The 26,367-nt window shown below is 32.2% G+C and overlaps 1 protein-coding gene across 1 annotated transcript in view; it reads left to right on the top strand.

The window, feature by feature from the left end:
* The window catches only part of LOC123697059 (Kv channel-interacting protein 1-like), a gene marked incomplete at its 5' end in the record, with an annotated part of 79,463 nt that overhangs the window by 43,692 nt on the left and 9,404 nt on the right, over positions 1-26,367 (top strand). The window lies entirely within an intron of this gene.

Here is a 26,367-nt window from a genome sequence, read left to right on the forward strand (position 1 = left end):
TTTTCAATGGATAAGATTGATGGTTAAATATAAAAAGATTAACAAAAATGCGATATTAAAAACTAGTAACTAGTAAACTTTGGGATATTGTGGAAAAGACATAGGTATATACACAAAATCATTACTGTATTAAACTAACTTTATAAAATAATTACTTAAATAAAATAGAATTTCCAGTCAAAGAAATTATTAATTTCCTTAAAGAATATTGTAACACCAATGATATTTCGTTTTCGCAAACTGAAACTGTTACACGTATAGATTAAACTTTAATCAAGCATAAATCTAACAGATACAATGTAACCTCAAATTCGTCTCAGTAATAACTAAAAATAACAAGATATAAAACAATTTAGATAACGAAATTGAAATTGAAGCAGAAGTGGTCTTTACGATATAATAAAATAGATACTTATCTCCCGTAATATACGTACATTTTCTTTTTCCGCGGTAGCAGTTCGTGATTAAGTGGCCTTTTCCATACACTCTCAATTTTATTGTATCACGTAGTTCGCAGTGAGCGCATCCTTTTCCCATTTGGGATATACAACGAGCGTTCTTATTGTTGTATTTATAATATTAGTCACTAAAGGAAAAGGAGATATTACCTTCAAATGTCAAATGGAATTCAGCATACGAGAGTTTATTACTTTTTTACTACGTCATTCGGATATTAGCATCATCATTAATATCAAATGGTTATTCATTACTCATGCATAAAATTATCGTTTGTTTTCCTTTTATATTGGTTTTGATTTCTGAAACAAATAAATTACAAATCCGTACTAAAAATCTTAACATAGTTATATTGTAACCAATAATCAAATAAACATAACTTATTTCTTTTATTTTGTCCTTCTGTATACACAGTAGCGTCAAACATTTTGAGAGAAACATAAAGCACAAATAACTACACTAACAGTAAGTAAAACTCTGAACTGTCGTAATATTTTCCTTGTCCTGTGAAGCGAGTAACATCTGGCACATGTAAGATCTACGCACTCCTATACGAGAACTACGCGAAAATCAATAGTCAGGAGAATATAGTGCGGGTTAAATTACTATTAACATTTTAATGATAAAGGATAAACTATGTTAGGTACAATTAGTAATATTAAATTTAGGTTCCTACGATTAATAATGAACTTAATTGCTTTTTGCCTATAATAACAATTATAGTGGGTTCGGTCTGCTATAATTAAAACAGAAATTTGCAAAATTCGCTCATTGTGAAAATTTACAAACATAATTTGATTTAAAATACTGGAAATAAAAAAACTTTTCATTTCAAATTCAAGTATATCAGCTGTATTTAACAATAATCGGAATAAATAATTGGATAATTTCTGTTTTGTATTTGGAATGTATTCGTCTTAAATATGAAGTGTTACGAAACAAATCATACAAATGAACGCTTCTTTGATTCACATCGGATACAAAACAAAGGAAATCATATAAATACATTGGCCACGTATCAAGATAAGTGTGACATAAAATGATTTGAGACGCTCACGGCACCTGCGAACAAAAATAACCTAATATATTGGAAGTCTCCGATGTTAGTTCCACACCGATGAGTTTGTGTTACGAGGAAAATGGGGCTTTTCAAAAACAATTGTTCCTGCTATCCGGGGAGTCATTTGTCTTTACCACTACTCTTCGCATCCAATTCAATTATAGCTTGTATATTATGTTGTTTTATTATAACTAGAAGTGTAGTATAATTGTCGGAGCTGCTGCCTTGTTTTAAAGCTCTTTACCAATTCTAACATTTTTAAAAGTAGGTTGATAATAAGAATCACTAAGGGCTAATTTTTCAATCCTTGGTTAATACTTATTCGTCGAATAACGTACTAAACTACCAATTCAAAAATGTATTCTTTGGCCGTATTTTACGGTTTACGGGTGACATTTTAATATTATCGTGTAATTCTTTATTGGGCGGGTAAGTTTTAACTATGGATTGAAAAATCGGCCCTAAGTTGTATATACCTAGAATAATTGAATAATATTGTATATAAACAATAAATTTGCATTATTGTTAAAGCCTTTAAAATCGTTGAGCGTGCAAGTATTCTTTAGTTTGCTACGTACAATGCGTAGCAAATTCTACGAACTACAGCGTAGCAACTAGAATGTCCAACAATAAAATGTATTTATTATAGAAAAGAACCAACTACTATGATCTGAGATACTTCAGGCGTCTTACCCCTTCGATAATCTTACCCCACGAGATTCGACGAAATACTAAAATTTTAAAACTGATAGGCTTACAAGAGAATTCTGCAAATAAAATCTGTACAGAACATTGTAAAGTCTACGAAATGGATTTTGCGTAAAATTCTTATATGTTCGTTGGTAATGAATTAATTTTATTAATAAACACAACGCGTGAATTTTCAGGCTCAACTACATATATCGATATTATAATAGAGAAATCTGTAATTAATTCAAGTTATTCATTAGAGTCACCGTCAGAGTAGACACGTTGTTCACTGGAGCGTTTAATTAATTAATTAAGCAATCCTTTTATTACCCGCTTCAGAATTTTGTCTACTCTACGCACTGTTTATGCAAACAAACGAAATTGTTACTGGCATAATGTAATTAATAATGCTTTAATTGGTCCCTGATGCCAGCGTGTTCTCGGAATAATGATTTACGATGAGATTTATTAATCATCTGATAAACAAAGTAAACCCGATTGTTCGCAACATTTTCCAAGCTTATAATATTTCACTGGATAGATTAAGTACATGATGCCCATTGAACACGTTAACGAGATTATTTTAATGTGCCGAGTGTGCTATAATTTCGATGCCAATTTTTATCAATAGAACGTTTTAATAATAAATATCAGGCTGATTGAGCTTTTCACGACGGCCTATACTATAGGAACCTAATGAAGTGACTTTCAATTGAAAACCAATTTGCGCCTTTCAAAGCTATTTGGAATTGATTTACAACAGCTTTAGATTGGTACAAAATTGGTAGAATAAACTGTGAGTCACATTAATGTGTGATATGTCACGTATGTTCAATGGATAATGGAATATAATAACAACATTTTAAACACAAAAGAAACGATGACTTTCTAAATGTGTCTACAATTGAAAACCTTAATGTGGCGGTGTAAATGATACACCAAATTAACATGAATTCTTTGGTCATAGCAGACAAGATGAAAAATGTTCTTAAAAAGTATTACATAAGCAATAAATTTCTTGCCAACATTTATATAGGGTGATTGAATGTAAAAGTGACGGATCATGACCTCGACCCTTGTCACATATTACCAAAATAAATGTCGTTGCATGTCCAAGAAACTTAATACGAGACAAGACAAAATATTATTCTAGTAAAGTTCCAGCTGAGGAGTTTGTAAAGTCATGAAAATGTAATGTTTCTTACGTAGGCGTTTATCACGTGATATACAACATTCTCAGCAATTCGTTCATTCGTGAATGAGGCACGAGTTTCTTACATTAAATTGTTATGTACGCAGTATTTATATTATTGCATGGATATTTAATATTTATATTGTTCACATAATCATCTAAATATAATAATAATCTAAATCAAATACAGACGATTAAACTTGATACATAAGAACAAAATAGAGTTAGCTAATATCATGGCACATTAGAAAATAGGCCAAAAGGAAAATGATTCAATCAACTTATACTTCAGCGTAATCATTTATGTAGCGGGAAATGGAAGCATAGAATTTCATTAAATATATGCGTGGCTCCGCTTCTATTGGTCTTAGCGTGATGATATATAGTCTAGCCTTCCTCGATAAATGGACTATCCAACACTGAAATAATTTTTCAAATCGGACCACTAGTTCTTGAGATTATCGCGTTCAAACAAACAAACTCTTCAGCTTTATAATATTAGTATAGATATCCTCAAAACAATAATTATATTTAAACATCTGTTATTTTCCTGTCGTATGAGTAAGTTCAATCTTATAATATTTATGTCTCGTAGCTATTGGCCCTTTAATATCTACATATTTATTAATTGTATCTAGTTATCTAATATTACAATATTTAAGTCACGTTAAATTTTATTTATAAACGAATAAAACCACTCCGATATTGATAACTAATAATATACAGGCTCCATATTTGGATATCGTCGCATCATGTTTAATCTTATTACCCCGGGGTAAAATATTCCAGGAACGTCCCACATTTTGGTAAAACGTGCTCCACCTATTTAGTGGCGACTGGCGAGCGAAATATGTTAAGTATTTTAAATTCCCGCATTTCTTTCTACCACTTTAAATGTAAATACAACTGTTTTACATATAGTGACGTTTATACACATTCAGAGGTTTAAAGCAAAGAGGTTTGGCAAATGCATACGAAAAAAAAAATATTGAACAAAGTAGTGACCGGGAAATTACTTTAAAAACGTGAATAAATTAACTCATAATATTTCAATCAAGAATTCCATACAATATTTCAACTCTACTTATTTAAATAAGAACGTTTTAAAAATCATTTGGTTCGGTTGAACCTTTGTAAGTTCAGAATAAAATCGTTTTATCGTCTCTTCTGGGATATTTAAAGCTAAAAACACTTTGTAACTTGGACGGATCGAATAATTATCAGACCTTTTCTTTTCTAAAATATTCAATATTTCAGACGTTCGTTTTTTTCTGTATTTCATTATTCATTTATTTTTAGTTAAACAATTCTAATTGACTTACTTTGTTCCATGTAGTCGTACTATAGACGATTGTTACCTTCTCCTAAAACTACTTCTCAGGAGTTACAAAATTTCCACAAATTATAAAAGAAAGTAAATTCTTCACCTATAAAACAAAACGAACTATTATCAAGTTCAATATTAATAAAATATTTAAACGCCTACACCTTAAATTTATTTCGCTTATTCCGCGCATTGTTTTCTTCAATTGATTTTAATTTACCTCAGTCGGTTTGCTTTATCGGCGAATTAACTTAATTTAAACTTTGAAGGTTGCCAATTGTACATGTAAGTTGAGACTGTAAATTTTGTTAAATTCTGGCTGGAATTATCGTACTGATTGTGGAACGATTTCATTTGATTCATGGTTAAGGCGGCTATAGGGCACTTGGGAACACTCAAAAGTTACCCCAATTCGTAGACAGAACCTTCGTGAAATATATCGTCTGACCTACAATGGTTGCTAAGGAGTTTTATTGCCTTTGTGCACTTTCTCTGGCAATTTATGTTTTTAATTAACTTTCAACATGTTTTATTTAATAAATATAGAAGTGCTAAAACCTGTCCTTTCCATACCTCCTACGCTCAATATAATAGACTAAAATCGAATAAAGTTTACTATAATATTAGGAATATAAATAATAATTAATTATCTTTTATATATTCACGACAACTTTGTGTGAATCTAACTGAAGTGCTAGGTGAAAGTCAATTTCACTTAAATCTAAGATACTTACATTCGATATTAATGTTTCTCATTTTTCCGCGAAAATTGTTCCACAAAACGCAATTTCATTCCAACTAGGCAGTTGGTAAATTATGTCAAGTCACCCAATTCACTTTAACCACTAACAAAACGCAATTTTCCTTAAAGGGTTATGATCCTATAATTGTAAGGTTAGTAGACTAACCATCGTAAATTCTATAAATTTATATTCTACTTTATTATTATTACGATAAACAAAAACAATTTAAATATGGAAATTTTCTATTAAGTTTAGTTTATACACACAATACAATATATTTATTTATATTATAATAATATATTATTTATATTTATAAAGCATTTGAATGCCATAAAACCAAAAATATAAATTCAACAAAAAAAAGGTCGTGTGCCATCGTTACAATATTGTATTCACTGAAAAGTGCTTCATATTGGTTGAGATGGTTGTTAATCATTTCGATGGCGCGCGGTATGTCCCTTAGACACATAAAACTGAAAGAATAGAATAAATTCGATTGCTCTGGCGGGTCACGACTCACGAGTGGCTGAGTTGGTGAGGCATCCGCCCCGGAATGGCGCGAAAGGATGCGGGTTCGAGTTCCGCCTCGTGATCGAATTTTTTCTATTCTTTATAAATTTATACAATATATTTCAATTTCAATTCAATTCCTATTATTAGATTCTCATTGTACCTACATTCTTTTTCTGTTTTTCGACTGATTATAATATAATAGTAAAAATATAGGTAACAGCTTTTGAAACTTGTATGATGTTCTCACATACTCGAACTATTTCTCGAAAGGGTTAACGCACGAAGCCCCAAGTTTCGCTAAACTTAAATAGCAATCTCCAATTTAGTTGCGCCCAAGTTTCTTTGCAGTTCGCCAAATTAAGTTTCTTTTGTAAAAGTTCTGTTCGTAACAGTAATATTCAAGTCATGTATGTATTTGGTACATACACATGAATTTTTGTTTGGTTTGTAGATTCTTTTATTAACTTCATACCCGAAGAAATATGCTGCAAAGTTGTCAACATTCGATATAATTTACTTTCACCGCTTGATCATCCTTCATTTTTGCTAGTTTTTATTATGAAATTGTAAAATATGTACACGTACTTATTAATAAATGTATGTCGTAATACGTGGCTACATAATTGTTCACATGGGAGTAAAGTCAATGAATCAGACTTAATTTTCCGATTTTCCGACCGCCCATACGTCGAATGTAAAAGAGCCAACGAATACTGGAAGCCCTTAAAATAAATCACCTTAATTACGACAGAAACAGGCCGAGGACGACCACAAATTACTGGCTTAAAACAATAGCATCAGCATTTGACTAGACCTTTTTCATATTATTCCGCTTTTCAATAAGAATGAAATCCTCGCGTTTTAACCACAATTAAAACTTATGCTTTAAATTTAAAGAAAAAAAAAACACATTTGAACAATGGTATTATAGTACAGTTTTCATAATTTTATTCATATAAAATATTATGGAATCTATAAGTATAAATGCGGTTTGAACAAAAGTCGATAAATCGATGGAGCGTTGACACACTTGTTGCCACGTTAAGCCTGTAATAATGTTTGGTATTACAACTCATTTACATTTCATAAGCGCACGATCGAGTCGCACGATTTGCATAATAGATACCTTATAGTGATTGCGAATTGTTCCAGTTTAACCAATTCGTTAATTAAAGCTCTATTGGTGGAAATATTTGAATTCGTGTGGTCGCTAGTTTCACGTATCACATTGTGTAGAGCACACGAACTAAATGAAATAGAATTTATTAATATCTTGTAAAAGGGATAAATGCTATGAATGCTATACATTTCTATCTGCATTTATGTACATATAAATATTACGTTTCATATTTGTACGTCGTGCGTTTGTACCGACGTTGAATATGAACCCAATTCAATAAAGCTCCTTTATAAGCCGTGACGTACAGTGACTGTTATAAGTTTCCTGTCTATTTCTCTGTGGTGTCGTAAAAATATTAAAAGAATATCAGTTTTATCAAGGTGTATTTATCTGTATAATAGAAATTGCTATTGTGCCTTATCCTATCTTCTTTGTATGTTCATGTTCGAAATTAAATTTGCTCTTTAATCCGATGAACATCACGTGCAACATGTATTAGCAAATTTACAAGGAGTCGTGTCGAATTTAAGGCTGTAAATAAGAGTACCTAGTAATTGCTGTGACTTATATGTCGTGTTATTAGAAATACCTAGTAAAAGAATAAAAAAAATATTTTTCAACATCCACAATGAGAAAAGCCAACAAATGCGGAGGATATAAGCATACAACTTCTTGACATTTTGAAACTAAAATACCAAATACTTCAAAATATCCTGTGATTTACAACAGTTGAATTTATCAACACGAATTTAAAATAAACTCCTACATACGAGTTTATGATTTAAAAACTCTCAACTCTTTAAAACGAATGATTATAATGCCCAAATAATATTTCCATTGTCATGTGCATAGAACACACTGAATTTTCCAGTCAACTGCATAAATTATTATTCACGTTCTCGTCACTCGTCACTAAACCACGTGACATAGACTAGACCAAAACCGCTCATTACTAACAATGATATTTTATGTATAGATACGTTATATACTCACAATATATCCAAAAAAAGTGCTTCTTATGCAGTGTCAGGCACACACAAATACAAGTTTCATTTTACATAATTTATTACATTGACAGACTGTATAAGAGAGATGGCTATAATAAAATGATATAAACAAAAAAGACAAAGATAGTTTGTCACTTCCGCGCAGGTGTAAGCAAAAGTCATAAGAATTCACCAATTAAATATAAATAAACAAATAGTTGCCATGGCAATTGGCATAGACTAACGACACAGAAGGTTCAATGTTATAGATGTTTCGTTTCCTGCACACGTAAACAAATGTGACAATTTCATTTACTATTTAATTATTATTATGAAGTTTTATTAAAATGAAAAAAACTTTTTTGGAGATATAACTGTATTAAGCATTTATTACTAGCTGTGGTGTTCGTTTTCGGTCATCATCATTTCACCCGATAAACACCAACTGCTGAGCATAGTCCTCCTTATATAATAGAACTCCATACGGACCGATCTTACGCTATTCGTTTCAAGGCAGTTCCCGGAACCCGTACAAGGTCATCACTCCAACTTGTAGGATATAATAATAGTGGTGCCTAGATGAAAAAAAGTATGAAATAAAAGAAAGGATGAAGTATAAGCCTTTTTTATCTAAAACACAAATAAAATTTATGTTCAATAGCTATTTACAGAAAAGCAAATAGCATTTTTCGTCAGCAGCGATAATCTTTTCTTTTATGTATACGTATATTCAACATCATTTTTGCAAACAAACATTTTTGCCATCACGATTTCATTGTATATAATAAATAGATATATTTGTTAATTACATGCACTGTGTGGATTTAAATATAAAAATTATCAAGTATTTACCCAAATCGAAATTAATAAAATAACCGTTCTATTTTCAATAATCGTATCTACATGATAATCTTTGAACACAGTGTGCGCTAGCTTTGTCACACTAGTGATTGAAGCAATGTTTTATCCCTTTCATTATTTCAATACAAGTGTCAAGCAAGTGTCATTCATTAATAATTGCAAATTGTTATTTTTGCTCTAAAATTATAATATTTTAATACATTTACCTGTGATATGATATCCCTCTATCTTTCTTTATTTTACTATCGTAATTTGTGCACTTTCTGAACACACAAGAAGGCATTATTGATAATTTTAACGTTTATATCAGCATGTGCGTTCGCTGTCACAAGTCACAATCTGACTGATTCCACTGGTCCCAATTAGGACCAATTCACGGTTTACGTTTTGGTGCGTTGGTAACGTATCTACCTCTTGTTTCTATATATAATATCATTGATTACTAAGCGTTAATGCACATTTAATCAATCAGCTGGCTATGGCCATATCTCGATAATACCTACATAGATTAAGCTTTGATTGACTTCGACGTTAATCTGCAGCTTAATCTATAGTGGTGGCATTTAACAAACAAATGTTATTATAATATAATCAAACAAAAACAATGTTATAATATTAAAATAACATTGAGTTTGTTAAATGCCACAATATATTACTATATAACGTTAATTTTTATCTACTCATGAGCTACCTAAATATATTATAAATGCTATTCCAACAAACACAATTCCATATGCAAATTGCTTTTAAAAAATAAACGTATCTAAAGTGAGCTTGATTCACGATTTAAAAATTGTACATATATCAGCGCGTCCTCGTTCCAATTCTAAACAATCCAAGTACAAATGGTGTCCCATGCAGAAAATTCCAGGAAATAAAACTACATAGAATCTTCGCATCCATTAGTTCTACACGTTAACGTCACCACCTGTCGAGCCAGCGTAACCGCACGGGAAATTAAATGCTTACTATACTGCTACCGTAGCTGAATGGAGCTATTTTTGGATGCATCTAACAGCAGTATTTAATGCTGGTTTAGATACAACGTTAATGAGGAAAGTTGTACGCTAAAGTTTTACTACTGAGGACGTATGTAAAGTTTCATTTGTCAACATAGCTGTGCCAAGTCAACATTGTAGGCTATTATTTTATCATAAAAAATTGTTTTTATTATATTTTAAAAGATCTGATCGATAATGTATAAGACAGACTTCTTATATTAGAGAACATTTTAAATTGCATTTCATACTATTTTTCATGCAAAAAAACTCTACATTTACAATTAAAAATATATATACGTTTATCTCAATATAGAATTCCCTTTTCACTAAAACTACTACATTTCGATTTGTGGGATTGGGATTTGGGGTTAATTGATAATATTTTGACGCTGTTTTTTATATTCTTTGAATTTTTTAAAATATACTTATCAACAAATAAATAATTGCTTGGAAGAAATTGCTTGAAGCAATAAAGCCGCCCTTTGCATCAAATGTCCTATCTGTGTGTGTGTGAAATTTGTATTTTATGTTTTGTAAAAAAAAAAATAAGACTAAAATCTTAGAATTTCTTTTAAAATTGGCTCTTATTGAATTTGTTTTAAGTTATATGTACCTAGACATATAACTTGAATACTGGTTCTACAAAACTACAGGTAATTATTATAACTGCATACAATATTTTTCCGAATACACGAGAAATACACTTATCATTACTCTTTGCCATATTTCTCCACAAAAAGCATGTTGGCATCCGCTCGTATTTTATTGAGCGAGTAATCAATACGCTGATTTTATACGCTTGCGGTTAATTTTGCTATTCGATACAAAAGTAAATATTGACGCAACGTGATCGTTACTCTGAACACGGCGAAAACTATTGGGTATATAAATATGAAGCATACAAGTCAAAGCTCTGTTGGTTTTCAATTATCTTCCCAACGAGTTGCGTACGAAATTTGCATTGCAAAAAGTTTAATTAATTTTATTGATTAGTCGGTTTGCAATACTGATTGTGTCAGCGTTGTTGATTTAAAGGATTGAGCACGGCATGTACAGAATATGAATCAATATAATGTAATACTAGGCCCCTCGCCGCGGGTTCACCATGATTTCAAAATGAAGATAACCGTTTATGTACAAACGTATGACCGGATAATGTATCATTAACTCAAAATAAAATATACACATAATAATCTATCCAATTATATTATTTAAGCACGCGTACAGACACACACATAAATTTCGTGTTTATTTTCTTTCAGAATTTCTGCCAACAATAACGACAATTAAGTATCTAATGTTGCAACGAGCAATATTTGTAGTGCCTTCAAACTTCATAATCACACACAATCTGAGTACACATTCGTGAAAATAAAGTGAAAACTATCAGAACCCATCAACGGTTTTATCGTCACGAGCTGGCCCAGTTTCAAACTAATAAATCCCACTAACGGTCAAACCGAATAGTGAATTAGAGCGTGCTTTCAAATGTATTGTACCTGCGCTGCATTTAGGATATCCATGAAGGTATGAGTTATTCGCATCGCCTATCGCAGATTCCCTTTGTGATTCCTAGTGACGTCATTTTCAAAATAAACACCTAAATATTGTTTGAATTGATTATTATTCTTTAAAATTATCAAGGGATTTGAATTCTGTACGTTAAGTTATTTGTTTTGAACATTTTATGAAAACTTCACATGATAAAACTTTATTTTAAAACGATTAACCGACGTTATTTAAACTATCTAAATTATATTATAAGCATTCAAATATCAAATATCCTTTCACTCCCTCAATATTTTAAAAATGCAACTCTTAAATGAAATATCCGCTCAAAGTTTTTTTCGTGTAGGGTTAAAAGATAGGTTCGTAAGTTTGCATTCATTGTAATTTTAAACCGATATGAGCGTTATGGTTACCACATCAGAATTTATCCGCAACTCCTTATCCCCATAAATAAATAAATAAAACGTACATTTTATTCACAGCTTTAACCCAATAAAAGGGGCACTTCGGCAAACAAGTGAAATATTAAACTTTATATTTTGGCTGTACAGAATATTTCCACGAACTGAATACACTCGTGTAGTCAAACAGCTAATAAATGTTTGAACGAGTTCGTTATATTGAGTTTATTTTGTTTTATATCGGTTTTGAATTATCCCTAATATATTCAATTGAATTTGAATAATATATTTTTTTATGAAAATTACTTATTTATTAGTATTACATTCTGAAGCAATAATAAACCTGAAAGTTTTTTATAAATTAATTGCTTGCTTTTATACAAATTTACGGATTGAGATTAAAAGATGAACATTGCAGATAAATATTATGACCCGAAATCACAGAACTAAGTAATAAATGGTATCTATACATATATAAGAAATCTGTAGAAAGGTCAATTCTGTACATTGAAAATATTGAAAAAATAAATAGCAGGGGGTGTTACTGGATCGATACCAAACTCAAATATGTGATTAAAAAATTTTTTGTCTGTCTGTCTGTCTGTCTGTCTGTATGTATGTGAAGGCATCACGTGAAAACTAATAGTTCGATTTCGATGAAACTTGGTATAATTATACCTTATTATCCTGGGCATAAAATAGGATACTTTATATCACGGAAAAATACGTAGAAAAAAAGAAATCTTAATTTTTCTTAATTTTTCCGCGCGGACGGAGTCGCGGGCGGAAGCTAGTTAACTAATAAATTAAGATTTAAGTCAGGGCTTCCCAAACTGTGCGTCGCGACGCCCTGGGGCGTCGCGACATTGTCCCGGGGGCGTCGCATGTCCATATTTCCCCGATAATCTGGAGCAATATGACTGGGTCAGAAATCCTTTTCAGTCGCCACCACCATCAACACTTTCAACAGAAGAAGAACAATTAATAGAATTGTCCTGTGATTCCAGCCTAAAAATTCAACATGACAAGGGCAAACTGTTTGAATTTTGGACCTCTGTTTCTCACGAATATCGTGCCATCGGGACTGCTGCATTAAAGGTTTTATTACCATTTGCGACTTCGTACTTGTGCGAAACAGGCTTTTCTGCAGTTGCAGTAATAAAAAACAAATACAGGTCAAAAATAGACGTAGAAAAGGAAATGAGAGTGGCAATTTCCAAGCTGAAGCCCCGAATTCAGAAGCTATGCTCAGAAAAGCAAGTATATCCTTCACATTAGCCAGCTAACAGCTTTGCTGACTTAAATATATGTTTTTATTTTTATGCTTCTGTTTTGATTTCGTTCTTATTTTCTAATAAAAATTATAAATGTCCAAATAGTATTTTTCTGATAACCTGGGGTTGGTACTAAAATTGCTAAGTATTTTTGGGGGCTGGGTTGAGGGGCGTCGTAGAAAAATGGTAAAAACCCAAGGGCATCACAGTACAAATAAGTTTGGGAAGCCCTGATTTAAGTAGTTACCTTCATTTTATTTGTGTATCAAGCTTTTAACATATTATTGAACAGCATAAGTAGTTTTTCCTGAATAGATACTAATATAGGGAAGAGCCATGAATTAGGGAGTTTGTATAATTTTGTGTAAATTGAAATCCATTTAACTTGTTATTACAAAATGTGATTCAATGAAGCGTGGGCACATTAGCACCAAATTATCAGAGCAGTCTTTGTGTAAACGATAGTACTGCATTGGCGGGAAAATTAATGACGGCAGATTATAAATTTTGCTCTGAATTCAATTGATAATGTAAATTTCGATAAACGTAGTTTGAATAAATGTTAATTCATGATTCCTGCAGCTGTAGCCTTCATTTCAATAATAATTTTCCATTATAACTACAACAATTTCAACGACAATAATTTCTATACATAACGATAAATTAAACATGAATCAAATAGAATATTTCTTTAGAAAAACTCGTATGTCGCATTTATCTGTGTATGAAACTTTATTGTAAAATCTATAGTTTAATTACATATTCATCGTATGATAGCATGAACCTTTAGCATTATTTAATTAAATAGTTATGGCCTACGCGTTTCGTAGACGTAGAGAGACGACAGCGACATGCGATCGCGTGTCCGATACGACATTTTATTGCTTGCCCAAGAGCTCGTCTCAGACGGGACATTTCATGTAAAATGCTATGTCATAATGAAACTCAGAGTAATCTTATCCATTATTTATATACTCTAATCGTTGGCTGATGATCACATTGCAATCGTTAAAATTGATTTTACGTTCTTATTGCTTTGCTCATAAATTGAGAACAAGCGGGCTTCCCTGCCACAGTATGGAATCATAAACTAACCCACAATTCAATAGGCCTTTTGTTCATACGCTAGAGGATTTATTATTCTAAACTATGGATTCCTCTTCAGCCTATGTGAAGAGTCCCTCCTTGTTCCCTTTTGTTCCCTCTTCGTACGATAAAACTTGCCCTAAAAAGAAATTTCTAGAAGGCTATAAATTGTACGTTTCGAACCACACGGTGGTTGAATATTTGTAATCCTATCTTTTATACAAAAGACGAAGATCTTTTTTCAATCAAAGAGATGCTGAACTAGGATTAAATAAGGGTAGAATCGGAATGTTTTGGTTAAGTGCGTTATAACAAATGATTTATATGAAGTGCCTAAAATTTTGAAAACATGATGATCTAAAAATTTTCAATCTCAGCAGCAATTAGATTGCGGACGCATTAATTTTCACATTCACCCTCTGTCAAGGCACTTGAAACACCCTCTATAACAGCTCTTTTAAATTCCAGTTCAGTATTTATTATATTTATATAAGGATTTATTATTTGATAACGTTTTATGTGATAAATCAGAAATACTGCTTACCGAATCGGTGGTAAACTGATAATATGACATGAAAGTAATAGACCATTCACCATAAAAAGCGAGGTTATACTTAAAAAATATTATTATTATAGTTAATATATATAAATGTACGATAAAAGAAAAGTTTAAAAACAAAGATACGTAGCTTTATAAATTGTGTTTGGTTGTATCCTATCCTAGTACAGTAAACAATATTTCATCGAGCTACAATTTCACATCGCTTCCATTTCCTGGAATATAATTTTTCAACAAAGTTCAAATGGACGTGGCTCTTTTAAAGTTATTTTTCCATTGAATAAAGCACTTCCTCAGATAAATGCTAGTCACGCGGAAACACGATATCATTGTCAGGTAAACAGAGCGGCGAAAACAAAATATTACTTTGTATAATTATTTTTCTCCATTTTTACAGGCGACTGAATACTTTGCAAATGATCTTCACAGATTGGACTTTTTTAATTTAACCATTATTCTTGAATAAGTTCAAATTCGGAGATATAAACGCGAATGATGACGCAGCCTTACCGAAATTTTATTGTAAAAATTAATTTGTTTTTCTTTTTACGTAGAATTTGCGTAGGTAGGTCAAGGTAGGTAATATTTATTTTTAAACATTGATTGACGAGATACACGTCGCTTTTCTTCATGCAGTCGCATAATAGCTATTCGAAGAGGCGGAAATCATTCCCTGGTTCGTACACCTTTGAGACACGTCAATAACGAACTTGTGGGACCAAGCTTCAAGTGTATCTTGGGACTACACGTACGTCATGTTAACGTTGTACAATACAAGAACTATTTTATCAATATCTAATGTGATATACGTTCTTTGTTCGTACAATAATAATTATTCTTATTCGAATCAACGTCCACGTAATTGGTTTATGTTTTAAAGTTTATATGCAATTCAGCTACATTTTTTTAACTTCTACAATCACTTTGAAAAATAAATGTATTTTTTTTAAGAAGAATAACCCTTTTTTTCTACTAATCCTATTTCAGAATTTTTAGTGTGTAGAAGATAAAAAAATACAATATTATATTATAGACTACTATATTATGTAGAACACACAGGTTCCTTACCAATAAAATCCAAACTCTAATAACTCTTATAACGCATATCTTATATTTACATTTGTAAAAAATGACGACACATTATTCACAATTCCCTGTAGATCGTCTATGAAGGGAGCTCTGCGGAATCGTAGAATGGCTGAAATACTCCCCGTTCTTTGACTGCCGCTCATAACAGTTTCCTCAATAGTGTGATATTGCATACGAGACCAAACCACTTCGAATTTCTCAGGGTTGAAGAAAATATTGCTAATAATTTTAGCAATAAATCATGTGTTTTTATAATGACTTTTGAATACATTTTGTTTTATTTTTGTATTCTTATTACGCAATTTAATTAATTAATCAAATACACTGAAACTATAATTAATTATGTCTTCGAGATTATATTATATTCTATTGAAACCATGTCTATATTTATCTAGATTCATCAGCTTAAAGTCCCGTATAATACCGTATTTTGGACAAACCGTTTTAAAACAGAAGAATAACTTTATTTACTGCGTACTTTAGCTATTTTAATGGTGTATATAACAAAATATTTAAACCTGTATGTGTATGTCTATATTTACGGAAAAGACAACACAGCCGATTTCCTATATGAATGCAGCTGGGAAATTGTTCTCACAGTTCTTTACTCGAATCACACTGCATAAATAATGACGCTGTAACGAGAATGCGCATTTACAATACCCCTTTCAAGTTTTAAATATTTCATACGATTCAATCGGTATAATATGTGTGTAATAATGGATTCTAAATCTCATAAGCTTTGGAAAAGTACAGCGGATCCGTATAGTTTGCTCGCACGGAATAAGAATCTTTTATTTGAAATAGTCAGTTATTTAATCTAGCCATGAATAAATTTCATCGTCGTCACTGCGTATAATAACGCAGATTTGTTGTATTACTAGCCGCTTGTCCCGGCTTTGTCTGAACTGCCACTGTGATAATTGATAATCAATAATAGATATAGGTAGTTAAGACTATTTAGTCAGTACCTACATCGCAATAAACAAACAAAAAACTTTCCTCTTCCTCATAACGAATATGTATTAATGGCTATGAAGATTCGTTTAGATTGATGCTTTAAAATTAAATTGTACAGCAATTTGTTTACTTATTGTACAACACTGGATAAACAGGTTCAACAATGTATACATATTTTCACTTTACGTATAAAATATTAACTTTACAAAACGCTTAGAGTATTTATAAAATGGTTCGGAAAAAAACTAAAATATGTTGGAAGCTCGAAAACTGCCACTACTGTCACAATAATAAAAAATATATTCTTTTCTGTCTGCGGGATTTCACTGTGTGAGGGTTACTGAAACTTTTATTTTTTAGTGTAATATAAGTAGCAAACCAATAATAGGTAATAGGCCTTTATAATATCAGCTTTAATATTCACAATTAGAAATTCAGTTGTCACTAAAAAACTTTGAATGGTGATTCCGATAAAAAAAAACACCAAAAAATGTTAGGTATTTATATTTTTTGGTTTTTATGGCATTCAAATGCTTTATAAATATAAATTTATAAAGGATAGAAAAAATTCGATCACGAGGCGGGACTTGAACCCGCATCCTTCGCGCCATTCCGGGGCGGATGCCTAACCAACTCAGCCACTCGTGACCCGCCTGAGCAATCGAATTTATTCTATCCTTTCAGTTTTATGTGTCTTAAGGGACACACCGCGCGCCATCTATTGAGATGATTTAACAACCATTTCAACCAATATGAAGCACTTTTCAGTGAATACAATATTGTAACGATGGAACACGACCTTTTCTTGAATTTACATTTTTTGGTTTTTATGGCATTCAAATGCTTTATAAATATAAATTTATAAAGGATAGAAAAAATTCGATCACGAGGCGGGACTTGAACCCGCATCCTTCGCGCCATTCCGGGGCGGATGCCTAACCAACTCAGCCACTCGTGACCCGCCTGAGCAATCGAATTTATTCTATCCTTTCAGTTTTATGTGTCTTAAGGGACACACCGCGCGCCATCTATTGAGATGATTTAACAACCATTTCAACCAATATGAAGCACTTTTCAGTGAATACAATATTGTAACGATGGAACACGACCTTTTCTTGAATTTATATTTTTTGGTTTTTATGGCATTCAAATGCTTTATAAATATAAATTTATAAAGGATAGAAAAAATTCGATCACGAGGCGGGACTTGAACCCGCATCCTTCGCGCCATTCCGGGGCGGATGCCTAACCAACTCAGCCACTCGTGACCCGCCTGAGCAATCGAATTTATTCTATCCTTTCAGTTTTATGTGTCTTAAGGGACACACCGCGCGCCATCTATTGAGATGATTTAACAACCATTTCAACCAATATGAAGCACTTTTCAGTGAATACAATATTGTAACGATGGAACACGACCTTTTCTTGAATTTATATTTTTTGGTTTTTATGGCATTCAAATGCTTTATAAATATAAATTTATAAAGGATAGAAAAAATTCGATCACGAGGCGGGACTTGAACCCGCATCCTTCGCGCCATTCCGGGGCGGATGCCTAACCAACTCAGCCACTCGTGACCCGCCTGAGCAATCGAATTTATTCTATCCTTTCAGTTTTATGTGTCCAAAACCAAAAAATATAAATTCAAGAAAAGGTCGTGTTCCATCGTTACAATATTGTATTCACTGAAAAGTGCTTCATATTGGTTGAAATGGTTGTTAAATCATCTCAATAGATGGCGCGCGGTGTGTCCCTTAAGACACATAAAACTGAAAGGATAGAATAAATTCGATTGCTCAGGCGGGTCACGAGTGGCTGAGTTGGTTAGGCATCCGCCCCGGAATGGCGCGAAGGATGCGGGTTCAAGTCCCGCCTCGTGATCGAATTTTTTCTATCCTTTATAAATTTATAATGTTAGGTATATCAAAATATGATCAAAATACTACTAGATAATATTAAATTATAGGTACCTATCTAGTATCCAACGATTTGATGCTATAATATACTGTGTCCAATTTATAACAATCATATAAGACAGTGGGTTGCCTGGAAGAGATTACTTCACACAGTGGGTTGCCTGGAAGAGATCACTCTTTAGTGATAAGGCCGCCCTCTCTGCTAGTTTAGCTATAAGTTTTAGTTTTAAGTAATTCGTATTATTAACTAGCATAGTAAAGTGTTATAAATAAAATAAATAAGACAGACTTTTGCATTCTTATTTAAAAAATTGTAATTTAGAATAAGCTTAAGCAAATTATCTCAATTACAGTTACAATTTGGTACAAAACATTCTATTTAACAAAGTTACAATATTATATTACTAAACCGTTCCAACAAGTGCCCAACCTTCATTCCGTCAGGCTGCATGCGGGATAATCGGATAAAGCAAATGTGTTGGCGTGAATGCTATCTGCCTCACGAGATTTGTCAGTATGTCCTAGATCTAGATAGATTCCATGCTATTCAAAGAAATGTAACTTTTTTATTCGGATTTATTTAACGTATCGGAGATTTTAGATATACGTCTCTGTCCAGACTCGACTACTAATCCGAATTCAGCTTACGCTTCCATTTTATTTTTACGTTTCAGGCTTTAAAGTTTGAAGTTCTAAATCGAATGGTTGAACTTGAACAAGAGAGCTGATTCTTTAAATAAACTGGTCATTTGCATACGTTTTCGCATTGTATTCAGCTATAAATCATAATTATATGATGCAAATTTCATAACACATGATATTAACAGTTCTGACTGGTTCCGACTTCCGACACACATAATGTTGCAATACCTACAGCCAGTCCACTCAAAGCGGACATACTTCCGCCCTGCGAACCAGCAAAAAGCAATTTCCTGTCGACCGTGCCGATGTGGTGTGACGTCACGTAATCTTACTGCATGGCTTGCTCGAATATTGTGAATATATTGCTGCTTACATCGTCTACTGAGATGCAGGTAGGCAAACGGCTTATGTTTGGCGCTTGGCGATAAACTGACAGCTTCAACGGAGGAAAAGAGTTAAAATTAATAACTGCGCATGGATTTCAAATGTAAATGCCTTCTTGACTTTCTTTAAAATAGAATATGACGGAGAGGATTAGTTTTGAATTTCAGGAATAAGGAATAAATAAGAAATAGGACATTGTTCTTTGAAGTCTAGCCTTAAGTTAAAGATGTTTAAAAAAACGTGCCTAAATAGTATATTCTTTAATTTGACAATATTTTAGGCATTCAAATATTCAGAGACTGCCGCCGCTTTGCTTTAAAACCAGAAGTCATACTATAAAAGCAGAGACAACACAAATTTTCAAGCCTTCGCTTCCCATATTAACAATATTATGTATCAATTACAATCTATATTGTGTAAATTGAATTGATACAAATTGATGTCTAATAATTGAGTGTTAATTTCACGATTGCACGATTTTACGAATGACCATTAGCGGTTCACGATGACATCGTTAAACCATTAATTACGTCATATCATAAATATGACATGTGATGTTGCATTAATTAACTCTCGTCATCCTACATGAGAATATTCAACATAGCCATTATAATTAATTGAAAATTATACAATTCGGTCGTGTTTTCGGGTACCTAAGGGATAGTTTCAAAAAGGGATAGAAGGAAAGTCCTTTGCATCATAAATTTCCTGTGATCTTGTTGACACGTATGCTTCTACGGGAAATTTATTCAAAAAGTTATATTTTTTTCTCTTTGGTGCAGATCGTTACTGTACCTACTTCTTTATTTTTTTTTTACTTAGTTATTAAATATTTTTCTTGCACTTTATTGTTTGCCAAACTAAGTCTTATTAGATATTTAACACTCGGAAAGTTTAAAAGTAGTATGAAACTGAATTTAACAATTAGTTCGAAAAACGTTCAAGGACACAGAACGCTGTCTAACAAACACAGCAAGTCGTATAAATTATGGCTCAAAGTGAAACAACATTGAAATAAATCACTTGGAAACCACTGAATAGATTTATTGTTCAAATAAACTAAAGACCGTCTTAACATAATATTGCCTTTATTTATTAATTGATATTTCATCCTATTAAATGATTATTGAGACAATTGACAAGTTTTATGAATGAATAATTTATTCATTAAATCCTAAGCTGTAACCGCATCGAACAATTGTTACATCCCACGAATAATAAACATCCAATAAATAACAATTAAACGTAATTAAAAACAATTCCCAACACGAAAATATACCATGATTGCGCAATAAATCAAAAACTGAAATTCGAATCTCAGAGCCTACGAAGTTGGCAGCGATCGCTTATACACCTGGTGGGCCGTGGATTTGTTTGATGTTTCGTTACATCGCTGAAAAAGCCACATGTAATGAGACGCAATGCGACAAACGTGCTCTGGGTTTGTCCACTCAAAAATTATGCGTGACACATGTACTGATTATGAAATTGCTTCTTTAGGTATCGTAATCGTTTCAGCCTGGATTTCATTTGCTCTTGAATAAGACATTCAAAGTGTTTATTGGGTTGTTTTACTAGTTAAGAACTAGTAAAGAATATACACATTACACAGAAACGAATTTGGTAGAAATCCTGCCAGGTAGAAATTACTATCTATACATATAATAAATCTGTAGAAGGGTCAATTCTGTACATTGAAAATATTGAAAAAATAAATAGCAGGGGGTGTTACTGGATCGATACCAAACCCAAATATGTGATTAAAAAAATTTTTGTCTGTCTGTCTGTCTGTCTGTCTGTCTGTCTGTCTGTATGTGAAGGCATCACGTGAAAACTAGCGGTTCGATTTCGATGAAACTTGGTATAATTATATCTTATTATCCTGGGCGTAAAATAGGATACTTTTTATCCTGGAAAAATACGTAGAAAAAAAATAATCTTAATTTTTCAGTTTTATCCATAGACGTTGTTCCGTAGAACCGCGAACACACGTTGCGTATTATTATAGGCCTAGCCGTATTTGGGAATTGGGTCCAATAGATATTTATAAGATGTTATTGTCAGAGGTACTCAAAATGGATAAATAAACCATCCACGCGAAGACCGACATCCGCGCGGACGGAGTCGCGGGCGGAAGCTAGTTAAAAATAAAATAATAGTATGTGTATCATAATTATTGATACCCACTAAAATCGACTCTAATTCACCTTACTTTTCATCATTTTCACCATCACCTGGAAAAAATTATAAATATTAATTTACCGTCCCAAAATTTATTTAACTGGTTTCGCGTTACTGTCAAATTATGAACCCTCTATCAACCCTCACCTCTATAACGTTCAATTATAAAATCATTGAAGCCATTTCGAAGCATACACCTCGAATCAGTTAGCAAATCTGTGATCACGAAGTATCAAAATACCCATTTATTATTCATGCCAACGCCTGAACGCTACGCACGTCCACCACAGACTTGACTGAAAGTCCCGACAATATCTGAAACAGTATGAATAACCGATTTAGATTATGAGATATGTACGTGATTATGTCGCACACCTCTTTGTACGTTACTGCGTCAGTTTTTGACATGATAGAATATAATACTTAAGAAATCAAATCTGAAAACAAAAAAATTAATACGAAAACTTATGGGGAGAAAAAGTCTTCCTAATTTTTTAAAGTGGACCATTGCATAAAAATAATATATAAGTTAATGGTCCTTACGTCAAGGTATTCATAAGAAATACTACACAAATACATATTATTATCACATTATCACAACACAGTCCCAGTTAATTGACTACTTAACATTCACACAAGGAATTAGTTACACAGAACATACCTAATATTATGTTTGTTCTAGAAGCTTTAACAAACGCAAAGTCCTCTCACAAGGCTAAACATTCTGTCCACACACAAGCGTGTTTGTGGGTTGTAGCAACTGCACTATTATGACTACATAATGGAGCAAGCATATTGCAAATTGCAGGCACGCTACCTGCATAATTTTGCCAAACAACTCTGCTGGAGTTCGAACGAAATTTCTGGAATCACAGCCGTATACAACGTTATTAACCTGAGGGTACGGTGATTTAATTATTATTTAATAGCATTAAGGAAGCTCTCCCTCTTTAAGAAGAGGAAGTGAAGACGCACTTGATATTTTCCTCTGAAAATAATTCTTGCAAAGATTGTTAATTGCAAACTACATTATGGTGTGGTGTGTGGACATACGAAAAGTGATGCAGGTATTAGAATTGATTTAAATAAGAATTAAGTTACAAAAAATCACTAATATGGTTCAGCTTATCAAATAATTTAATTAATAATTAATTTAAATCCCTTGAGAATATAAATCTTTTTAAATTTAAATTAATCCTTACAGGTGTACCGTAGCTCGTATTCAAATTGAAATTACAAAATGGGTGCCATGGAAAATTGTCCAAATTCAACACCGAGCCATGTCCTGTATATATTTGTTTAATATTCTAATCAGAACCCAATTCCCTGGGGCGACTCCGTCTCATTTAAATGTTTGCTTTGGACAGTAGATCTGTTACGTCCTTTAATATTGTAGACGTTTAATGAAAACAATTCATAATGCTTTACCGAAAATATTATTTTAAGAACCGTGGATGTTCGGGACAAAAGATTACTTTGGCCTTTGGAGAATAGCGTTTTAACTTTTAACGTTATCACATGATACGCGAAAGAGGGTAAAAACGCGTGTTGCTTTTCGAAGGAACTCCATTCATATTCAAATGCTTTATAATTATGTAATTATGTACATATTATCGTCGGAACGTAAGAACCGCAAAGGAAATTAAATTTAATACGACCAAAAATAAATAAAATTTTAAAGAAAGGTAAAATAGAATTATGAGAGTCTTATAGGTTAATACTCCCAAAACTCTTAAAAAATTCATTAAAATAGTTACCTATGTATCAATCTTTTAATACCGAACAGATCCAGAGAGCATAGACAATAAACGAAATCACGAAGGAAAATAAATGAAATGGGAAAGTAAACGTTGAAACAGGCTACATCCCACATTCCTCGCACCTTCATTAAACAGGTGGGCCATCACCATCAGGCATCAGCTTTTACTTTGGGGAATGTGGGGAATGCAATAAATTTCTCGTTATCAGCTCTAATTATAGGGAAAAGGGAGCGAATCGGCTGCCAGCAATTAGTCCAAATAGCAATTAAAGGCTTTGTCGCGACAGTCGAAACTTATCCAAAGAATCGATTTAATTTGTGTAGGCCTTTGCAAAATTGTTTTTATTTCGACGGCTTGACAAAGATGGCTCGTTTTTATGTGTTTTTGTAATTAATTTTGTTTATTGGATTTTATGGAATGTTCTTTAAAAATGATGTTCACAACATGGTGCAACGAATATCCAATTCATAGTTCAGGCAATGATTCAATCAGGAATCAACGATCCTGTCTACTGCGATTAAGAATAAAAAAAATATTAAATGATATAAATAATATTTATTTGTAACTAGTGTTTTGTTTTCTATATGCGTAGTTAAGACTTATTTTACAAAGTCAAAATTTTAAACGAAAATTGATATTGATTTGAAGGATTTATAGACTAATACAATATTCTATTGTACCAATTGTTATTCACAACACATTGATATTTACGATAATTCTGTTATATATTACGCTCCCGTGGGCTGTAAACTTGCGCTAAGTAAGTATAATACATATTTGAATAATATCCTAGAGCTTACCTACCGTAGTAGCTCTACTCAATTTAAATATATAACCGTTTGAGTGCATAATTTACATTTTGCGTACTCCACTTCCAATTTATTTATTTTATTTTATTTATATATTTATTACAATAATACAATTCATTATAAAATATATTACTGGTAAACATAATATAATATTATATGTTTACCTTGAAACATATTTTTTTTTTAGGTATAACACACATAGTCAAACTCACAAACTTACAAAAACTCAAAAAACTCTAACTAATTTTGATTGTGTTGGGTGTGAGAGAAATATTATTGAAATTTGAATTAGTAAAAGAAAGTAACTACAACTCATAAAAAATACTTACATACATCAGTACCAGAAAAAGGGAAAATTGTTAAAATAATATATTTAAAACCAGCAATATAAAATACACAGACCATTGCGTGTTCATTTAATAATAGAATTGCCTCAATAATTGCTACATTTTTTCTCTCAAACATTTTGATCTAAAGAACAAAATAAACCCAATGATGACGGACAAGGATATAAACATAATCTATCGTATCTCGACCCCATTGTCCGTTCCATTGTGGAGATATAAAGCACTGTCGTCTTTATCGATAAAACATAAACCGTATTCTATGGATTGAGGCTTTCATCCTCAATGCTTTTAAGACGTCACGACTTATTTTATAGATGTCTTATTGGTGTACCTATAGTACATGTTTCGATGCTTATTCTACTGTACCTACTTATAAAAATAGATGCTTCTTATCAATAATTATTGAGGTCGGATACCTAGATAAAAAAATCTTGATTCGAATACTACTAAACTCTTTTAAAGTTTGTTTTAATTGTCTCACAAGACTATAGGAACTAAATTATCAAAATAAAAATATATCGAATTACAACTCTATGAAAAAGACACATAATTAATTAAAAAATGAATCATATGCGGAAATATTTAAAATACATCTCTAATTATTATTCACTTGAACATTAGACCTTTATTTAACATTTTATAAAATAGACAACAGTAGTAATTTTTGAGAAAAACACAATTTTACGGTCGTCACGTCAATGTAAAATATCATAGCATCATAAAACTTACAATAGCATCGATTTATAACATACAATGAAATGTTCTCGATGATTCATGGTAAAAGCGCAATAACGACTTCCGTGCAAATAAAACTATTGTTTTATGAATTTATAATATCGCTTTTAAATAGAAAGGTCCGAAGTAATTTCTTCTTCGGTAGTGTAAACAGTGAGATAGACACTTTCATGAGTTTCCCACCCTAAATACAAAATATGAGTGTTTAGTGCACATAACCACACATTGAATTAATTCACAGCTATCCAAATAACGTACTGTTTGTGATAATATAGATATAAAATGCACAATAATCGTAACAATTTGCGATTGTTTCCTTTATACAAAGTGTTATGGAAGGCTTGGATGGTTCTATTGGCTCAAACGAACATTAAATTCAGTCCCAACAATATAAGCTGTACTCACGATAAGAATATTGTTTATTGGGAGACGTTTTAAATACAATTTGTACCCCGGGCTTCATTTCAAGTTTAATGCAATACAATTTAATCCAGATAATAACCTCGAACGTTCATTCTTGTTAATAGGCGGGTCCACACAGAGCGAGCGGCCGCGCGAAGCATTTTCTGAGCGAGGCTGCTCTATATACAAGGTGAAAGGTAAGACGTTTGACAAATTTAGACAGGAGCTTCTACTCATGAAACTGAACAACTTTTGTTCTACAACTTTGCTGAATTCGTAAAAAAAAATTGGACTTTGTAAGGAAACTTCGCTAATCAGCTGACAGATTTCCATGCAAAGTCCAAATTTTTTTCTACGAATTCAGCA

The sequence above is a fragment of the Colias croceus genome, chromosome 13 (genome assembly GCF_905220415.1).
Source record: "Colias croceus chromosome 13, ilColCroc2.1".
Lineage (NCBI taxonomy): Eukaryota > Metazoa > Arthropoda > Insecta > Lepidoptera > Pieridae > Colias > Colias croceus.